A 9,502-nucleotide genomic window follows, 5' to 3' on the forward strand; every position below is an offset into this window, starting at 1 on the left:
TGCTAGGCCTTTGATGCGGTTTGAAGAAAAGACAAGGACTTTTCACACAAACAATAGCTCATGGAATTCATCACCACTGAACTAGATGTACAAGAACTAGAAAAAGAACTTAGATAAAGTGAAAATATAGAAGACTCTCAGCCACAGTGCATAAACAAACAAAACTAGGAAAATGGACAACATTCAAGGGAAACTATGAACCAATACAGAAGTGAGATTAATAAGTAGGAGGGAAGGGGACTGCAAGTGGAGGAGGTGGTTCAATGAGCATTGGAAGGGCAATAAATACTGGTGCTTTGGAAATTGCACTTTGAAAACATTGATGGACATAGAAACCAAGATCACCTCATGCCAGGTTAGTTTTGCAGGCGGGAGAGAGACGACCAGGGACTCATGGCTGAGTGGGACGCAGTTCAGTCTTTATTGATGAGGAATGCAGTGCAAGCTAGCTATCTCTAATCACAATCCTGTCCTTATATATCCTGAGGCAGAAGTGTCAGGTCGGAAGAGGATGCACGTAGGATAGGGGGTGGGGAGAAGGAAAAAGCCCGCGAACCAGTGGGGATTAAACGGTGGAAAACAGGGTGTGACTAGGAGAGGGGGCGGAGTGGAAAAAGAGCTCGAACCAGTGGGGATTAAACCAATGCGGGCAAAACAACGATTATGTAAATATACCATAGCGTCAAGCAGTGCAACAGAAGGGGTCTTAGAAGCAGAATTTAGAAGCAGACCAAGAACCTCAAAAACAAATAAAAACTATTACAGATATAAAATATTTGCTCCACTGTGAAAACTGAAAAGAGAGGTTACAGGACAGCTGCAGAAGGACCATGCTCTCTTATCTATGAGTATTTATCTCCTGGACAGACTTCTAAAAAGGGGTGGGGTAATTTTTTATGTTGGATTCCCAGAGGAAATGACAGAAACCAGAGGGAGAACTGGTATTTTATTCAAGGTGACTTTAGTTGCCAGTAGGCAAATTAATGAGCTCAAATAGCCAACTTCTCACAAATAGTAAAATATGATAGTTAGCTCTAACTCTCCTCTCACTTCAGGGAATGCCTTCTATGGTTGGGGAAAACACATATCAGATAGGCATAATTGTAGACGTATAATCTAACCCAGTTCTTGAAAGACTGTTTCCAATAAGTTGTCTGTATATTCCTCAGACAGAACTGGGTTATTGAGAAGAAGCTCAAGGGCACCAACAGCTCCTCTACATAATGTCCTAGCCGTATATATGGAGACAAATGTTAATAAGCTACTGATCAGCTGTTGGTCTGCTTCTAAATTCTGCTTCTAAGACCCCTTCTGTTGCATTGCTTGACGTTGTGGTCTACTTACATAATCATTGTATTCATTGGTTTAATCCTCATTGGTTCTCACACTATTTTCCTTCTCCCCACCCCCTATCCTACGTACTTCCTCTTCCTGACACTTCCGCCTCAAGAGATATCTATAGGACAGGATTGTGATTAGAGATTAGATTGTTGAACTGCATCCCCGCTCATCAATAAAGATTGAACTGCGTCCCAGCTCAGTCATGAGTCCCTGGTCATCTGTCTCCCACCCGCAAAGCTAGCCTGGCAATCAGCTGCAGTCATTCATATGTTGAGCTTAGATCTATTCTCTTTAGACTCAGTCACCACACCCTGTTATAATGTTCTTTTCATTGGGAGGATTCATGGTTAACAGTAAGTGTAGTTGTTGATACATGTGTAAAAGGTCTCAAATTTCTGCAGAAACATTCTCAACCTCCAGCCTAGGTCATCCTCCTGCATCATGCCCCAGGACATGAAAGTCCCCTGCCTCCCAAGACTCCTTTGTTTCAGTGCAATACACCAAACCCAGTCCAAGTTCTACTTTTGTGCTTCCTCTGTCTGTTCTGATCTCTCAGCTCCTACCCATGAGTGAGATCATCCCATATATATCTTATTTTTCTGGGCTTATTTCATTTAACACAATTCCTTTAGTCTTCATCTAAGATGAGCTACAGAAGGTGATTTCATTATTCTTTTTTTTTTCCCCTGCAATCAGGGTTATCACTGGGTCTCAGTGCCTGCACATTGAATTCAACACTTCTGGTAGCCATGTCCTTTTTTGTTTGTTTGCTTAAAAAACGTATTTATTTGATAGGACAAAGAGATATTGAGAGGGGCAGGAAGATAAAGAGGGAGACAGACAGAGAGACACCTGCAATACTCTGTCTCAACGTTTATGAACCTGCAGGTGGAGAGGGGGATCTTGAGCCTGGTCCTTGCACATGGTAAAGTATGTACTTAACAAGGTGTACCGCTATCTGGTGCTTGACTTCATCCTTTTTTTTTTCCCAAGCTCTGCCCACTCCAAAGGCTGGCAGGATAATCACCTAGACTCACAGCACCTGGGCTGTCCCCACCCCCCAGAAGCTGGCTGGATAACCAGCTTGACTCACAGAGCCTGCAGTCCACACCCACCTCTGAAGCTGATTAACCTAATCAGCCTGATTCACTGCCCCTGGAGGCCAAGGCTGCCTCAGAAACTGCCTGGCTTGTTTTTCTGAAGAATATCTGCTACAAACCCTGCAAATACTTGGAATCTGTCTCCATAATTCTTAATAACAGAGTAAGTATTCCATTGTGTATATACACCACAACTTTCTCAGCCATTCATCTGTTGTTGAACACATAGGTTGATTCCAAGTTTGGGCTATTACAAATTGCACTGCTATGAATATAGGTATAAACAGATTGGTGTGTTTGTTTTTAGGATATATCCCAAGAGAGGAATTTCCAGTCATAGGGTAGGTCCATTTCTAGCCTTCTGAGGGTTCTCCAGACTACACAGGAGGTGGACAAATTTTCATTCCCACCAGCAGTTTAAAACAATTCCTTTACCTCCTCCTCAGCCTCTCCAACACTGGCTGTTTCTGTCCTTTCTTTTTTTTTTAGTGGAGTTGTACCCCTCTTTTTTGCCTCCAGGGTTATTGCTGGGGCTCAGTGACTACACCATGAATCCACTGCCCCTGGAGGCCATTTTATTTACCTTTTTGTTGCCCTTGCTGTTGTAGCCTTGTTGTGGTTATTATTTTTGTTGTTGATGTCATTCATTGTTGGATAGGACAGAGAGAAATCGAGAGAGAAGGGGAAGACAGAGGGAGAGAAAGATAGACCTGCAGACCTGCTTCACACCTTGTGAAGCGACTCCCCTGTAGGTAGGGAGCCGGGGGCTCCAACCCGGATCCTTATGCCGGTCCTTGTGCTTTTCGCCATGCGTGCTGCAGGACCCCGTTTCTGTCCTTTCTAAGGTACAACATTCTCACAGGAGTGAAATGGTATCTCATATTGTCCTTATGTATATTTCTCTGATAATCAGTGACTTTGAGCACTTTTTCATAGGTCTTTTTTTCCTTTGGATCTCTTCTTTGGTGAATACTCTGCCTATATCCTCTTCCCAATTTTTGCATGAGTTTCTTTTTTAATTTTTTTTTCCTGAGTTTTGTGAGCTATCTGTATACTTTGGCTATTAGCCTTTTGTCTGATGCATGACATATCAAGATCTTTTCCCATTCTGTAAGGAGTCTCTTTGTTTGAGTGGTGTTTTCTTTTGTTGTGCAGAGCTTTTCAATATGATGTAATCCCATCAGTTAATTTTTCTTCTTCTTTTCCTTGCTACTGAACTTGAGTCATTGAAAATGCCTTTAAAACTTAGATGAAAAGGAATTCTGTCAATATTTGACAGTTCCCAGTTTGTTTGTTTTTTTTAATTTATTTGGAGTTTACTTTTGTATGTGGTGAAGTGTAGTGGTTCAGTTTCATTCTTCTACACATTTCAAATCCAATTTTCTCAGAACTATTTGTTGAACAGTCCCTTCTTTCTCTATTTAAAATTTTGAGTGCCCCTGTCAAAAATTAAATGTCCATAGGTGTGGGGAACACCTTTCATTTTAAGCTGTTTATTAATTCACCCCATTATTTGTTCTTCCAGCCTGAACCAACTCCTTTGTATCTGGAACTCCCGATGTTCTGTAAACCTTATTAATAAAGAAACTAAGGAGCTAAAGGAAGGGCTCTTGCTGGGTCTTACCGACTTCTACAGTGGTGCGTGTTCAGATTCATCTCTGGACTCTCAGACATCTTTCTGAGTAATCTTTGGGGTTCCTGCCTCTCCGTCCCTGACAATGTGAGACTATAATCTGAATCAGTGCTCACAATAATCTTTATACAATAATCACCAAACTGAGGAAATGAGCACTGCATGTAAAACAAAACTTTCATTCAATTAGCAGATAATTATTCTAAACTAAAAATGATCTTTAACATCAGTATTATACAGAGACTATCATAGACAAAAATTTAGAGAGACGATAACTTAGAATTTTACAAATGCAACTACCAAAACTGATATCCCAGGCACAATCTAAGTAAACATGAGAAGAAATAGATATATAGAAGATATGGAACTACAGCATATATTACATATGTTATTCTTTGTAGTGGATATCAACTTTAATCACATTATTATTTATGTTAGTATTCTCTTAGTAAAGATAAATATATTTATAACTTCTAACTATTGGGGATTATTGATCATATACTAATTCCAGGTGTTATAAATGCCTTCACTTAAATAAGTAAATGTATGAATTTCTGTTACGATTCAAAAGTAAGAATTGCTAGTTAACATTTTTCATCTAATTTCCTTATTGCTATTTCAGAAATATTCTGTAAGGAGGGGTATTACTATAATCACTTTCTAGATGAAAAACATAAGAATAGAACGATAAATACATTGCAGAGATACAAGTAAATGGCTTTTAGAATTTGAATTTAAAATAATCTAGTACTGATGTTCTTTCTCTGATACTGTCATATCTTTCAGCTATTACTAATAGAAATGTAAGCATAGCATTAATATTTTACAGAGCTTTAGCTTAAGACTTAAAAAAAACTCAAGCTTAAAAATTCCATAAAGGAGACATAATATCTGTCAAATTATTATCATTATATCTGCCTGTGTTTCATTGTTTTTTTTTTTACATTTTTTAAAATCTTTTTATTTATTTTATTGTATTTATTATTGGATAGAGACAGAGAGAAATTGAGAGGGGAAGGGAGGGAGAGAGGGAGAGAGACAGAGAGACACCTGTAACCCTGCTTCACCACTTGAAGCTGTCCCCCTGCAGGTGGGCACCAGGGGCTTGAACCTGGGTCCTTGTGCACTGTAACGTGTGCGCTCAACCATATGTGCCAGCACCCGGCCCCCGTTATTTATTTTATTTTATTTTATTTTATTTTATTTTATTTTATTTATCACTTGAGCTTCACTGCTCTAACATGACAAAGAGACAAGTGGAAAGATACCACAGCACAGACACTTCCTTCAGTGCTGTAGGGAGCACTAGAATCTAAGTCGTACCCACAAAAAAAACCTACACTCCCCAGGTGACTTTGCCCTGGTTGTTTTAGGTAGGAAACTAAGACAGTCAGAGCTCTTGGAATCTGTACATACAATGGCATCTTTTTTTTTTCTTGCTTGTCTATATTTAACTTTTCAAAGTACTAAGAATCATAGTTAAAACTTAATTCATGGGGGTCGGGAGGTATCCCAGCGGGTTAAGCGCACATGGTGCAAAGTGTACTGACCTGCCTTAAGGGTTCAGGGCTGCAGCCCCCGGCTCCCCTCTTGCAGGGGTCACTTCTTGCAGGTGGTGAAGCAGGTCTGCAGGTGTCTTTCTCTCCCCCTCTCTGTCTTCTCCTCTTCTCTCCATTTCTCTCTGTCCTATCCAACAATAACAACAACAATAAAAATAGCCACAATAAGGATGCAACAAAAGGGGGAAAAAATGGCCTCCAGGAGCAGTGGGTTCGTGGTGCAGGCACTGAGCCCCAGCAATAACCCTGGAAACAAACAAACAAACAAAAAAAACACTTAATTCATTTTTAAAAGTTATATATAATTGATAAAATTTAACACACAAAAAGGAAATGTCTCCATAGCACATATAATTAAAGCTCCCCAGGTTACTGTCTCCTGTTATATCTAGTTTATTAGCAGATCATGTTTGGACAGCATTTTAAAGAACAGAGTGGCACTTTCCAAAAATTCCTCAAGTATATGCCAAGGCTTTTCTTTACAATGGTGTGCAGGCTGGGAGCCAAATAGGTTTAGAAAATACAATGTTAGTCTCCTTGGGGAGTCACAAAACATTACTTTAAAGATTAAGAAGTAATTTTAAAGATGAAAAAAAAAATCTTCATTTAAGAAACTATGTCCACTAGTGGGAGTTGTATTGTTATGAGGAAAAACTGGGAAATGTTATGCATGTACAAACTTCTGTATTCACTGTTGACTATAAAACATTAATCCTCTAATAAAGAAAAAAAGAAAAAGAAAAGAAAGAAAGAAAGAAAAGAAACTATGTCCTGCTTTAGCTTTGCATTCCTAAAGTGGAATTAGAACTTTACCCCACACACACACCATGTACTTTCATTCATTAGAAATACTCTTGCTGGGCCAGGGTTGATAGCATAATAGTAATACAAAGAGACTGTTATTCCTGAGGCTGGCTCCAAAGTCTCAAAGTCAATAACCCGCAATATTATAAGCAAGAGCTGAACAGTGCTCTGGTTAAATTTTAAAAAATAAATAAATAAAGATTCTCTGTCTCTTTCCCTCTCCATCTCCCCATTCTCAGTTTCTCTCTGTCTTTATCTAATCAATAAATATATTTTTTTTAAAAATCTAAGCAATAAAACCTTTATACTTTATATCCAATACTATATATTGTGTCTCAGAGTATCCTCTAAGCTAGGAGAGATCTATAGATATAAATATTAAAAATATCTGTGGAAACTTACAGGTAGTTTTTATGTGACAGTACAGTGTTTTCCAGAATTAAATAAAGCATACTTTATTTGGGGTTATTATGACTGAAAGTTCCTTAAATGTCAATCAATAAAAAAGAAACCTTCTGTGCTGGACAAAGGGCATAATCATTATGCAAAAAAGACTTTCATACCATAGGATACTTGATGCCAGCTTCAGTCATCAGCACCACCACATACCAGAGCTGAGCAGTGCTCTGGTCTCGGTCTCTTGGTCTCTCTCTCTCTCATTAAAATAAAATAAATAAAATAGCAAAAAGAAAGTTTTCATCCATTTCCAATTTGGTTTAGTAAAGATATGTAGAAGTCAAAGAAGAGAGAAAGAAATACTGTTGGGAAATATGACTTTACTCAGAAAAATCCTGTGAAAGGGATGAATTCATACATTTTTTGAGACTTACCAAGGCCACAGGGCTAATAAGTAGCAGAGCAAGAAATTGTATGCAACTCCTCAAATGAAACCCGGAGATCTGTTCTCATCCCACTTGGTGACAATATATATATATATATCTGCCAGTTCCTTCCTACTCTGTTTATTTTTAACTCATGTGTCCTATACTGAAGGAAATTGCTTGTACTGCCACTTCATGAAGCACTCTAGGACTTTATTCCAATTTCAAGGCAAAGTTCTTGATAACAGAATTGCTGTGTTAAGTATTTGTTTAAAATTAAACCAGAAAACCACTCATGAGGAGCACAACCATCTAAATGTACCATCTGGAGCAAGAGGCATCTGTTAAGTGTCCTTATTTAAGAACTAGTTTGCAAATAATGGCAGACCCATGGAATTAAGCGGTTCCTTCCTTTATCATGTAGAAATTCATTCAAGGAAAATAGTTTGCTTCATTGCCTTTGAGTCCTCACAAACTCAAATACCAAATACTTTGACTCCTTTCTTGTAACTACCAAGATGTAGTGTTCTGAAATCAGCAATATTAATATTAAGAGTAGCAGACAGTTCACAGACAAGGATAAAGTTTCAGCTTTAGAAAATCTCGGAAATCAAATCTACATAGTTCACAGCCTAAGAAAAAGTGGATACATTTGAGGAGTGCCTTTTTGAGAAAAAGAAAAAGTCAAAATTCAAATCATACTACATAGAAATACTGTTGTATTTAGACAAAGGTCTTAGCAATATTACAAATTATATTTTCACTTTTTTAGTCTGCTTTATTTTTTTTTCTTATATTTGATATGGCAGAGAGAAATTAAGAGGGGCAGAGGAAACAAATGGGAGAAAGAGAGATACCTGTAGCACTGCTTGACAACTAATGAAGCTTTGGCTCTGCCTCGGGGTACTGGGGCTTTGAACCTGGATCCTTACTCTTGGTAATGTGTTCACTCAGTCAACACCTGGCCACTTCACTTTATTTTTTGTTTTTCTGCACAGCATTCAATGCGACTTTGATTATTTTGTGCTATGTATGGCATACAGTGCTCAAGAAATAATTGCAATATAGCTGAGGGGGGCAATACTTATACAAAACACTTCCATCTTTGAGGCTTCAATGTCACAGGTTCAATCCCCGGAATTACCGTGAGCAAAAGAAAGAAAAAGGAAGAGAGAGAGAGAGAGAGAGAGAGAGAGAAGGGGAGGGAGGAAGGAAGGAAGGAAGGAAGGAAGGAAGGAAGGAAGGGAGGGAGGGAGGGAGAGAGGGAGAGAGGGAGGAAGGAAGATGGAAGAAAGGAAGGAAAAATAGAGAAAGGTGTAGAGTCATTATAGATAGAGAGAGAGAGAGAGAGAAGAGAAACATTGGCATAGATATATCAGATCATTCTCCCCCAAACTGTCAGAAGGCCTTTCTCAATACAAATATGAGAAAGCCTCTTCCAATAAGAATCGCCTTGGCTTGTATAAAGTAGGTGAATCCAGGCCTATGGGTCTGGAGTAGTCAGTTAGCATTACTTAAAGGTAAAGATTATTTTTAAATAGTACCAGTGAAGACATTAGAGGTTGATAATAAACTACTGCCCTTTTCCTGTCGTTTGTCCTTTATGATATAAAAGAATGCATGGGTTTTGTTTGTTCGCTTGTTTGCTTCTTTCTTTTGTTTTGCGGGGAATGTGCAAGCCCTTTCTTCTCTAAAACATGTCTTTTAGCCAAGTGAAAGGAGTCTCTCATCTTCTTTCCTGGACACCACAGGTTTCATTACCTATATATTTTGCCTTCAAATTTAAAGCCATGAAAACCTACCATTAATATGTAGTTAGCTTTTTGAATTCTTTCATTTCTGATGTTAATTTGTTCATTTGTTCAGCCTCAGTAGACTCAAAACTGGGGGGTGAAATCCTTCTTTTCCTGAAAGATGAATGAAAAAAATACGTATGTGTGCACACATATGTATATATTTAATTTATATAAACTAAATATAAATTTATATAAATATAAGTTGATTTTAGAAAATTAAATATTCAAAAAAATTCATATTGAACATATAAACAAATAATATAAGCATTAAATAAATATTTGTTATTCAGTCTCCTTATCACAAGGGATAAATAAAGTTCTTTTCACAGGGCCAGGCAGTGGTACATGTGGTTAAGCTCACATACTACCAAGTACTAAGACCCAAGTTCAAGGCCCCTGACCCATCTACTTCTCTGCTTGTGAAGCAGCACTACAGGTGTCTGTCTTT

The sequence above is a fragment of the Erinaceus europaeus genome, chromosome 14 (genome assembly GCF_950295315.1).
Source record: "Erinaceus europaeus chromosome 14, mEriEur2.1, whole genome shotgun sequence".
NCBI classification, from domain to species: Eukaryota; Metazoa; Chordata; class Mammalia; order Eulipotyphla; family Erinaceidae; genus Erinaceus; species Erinaceus europaeus.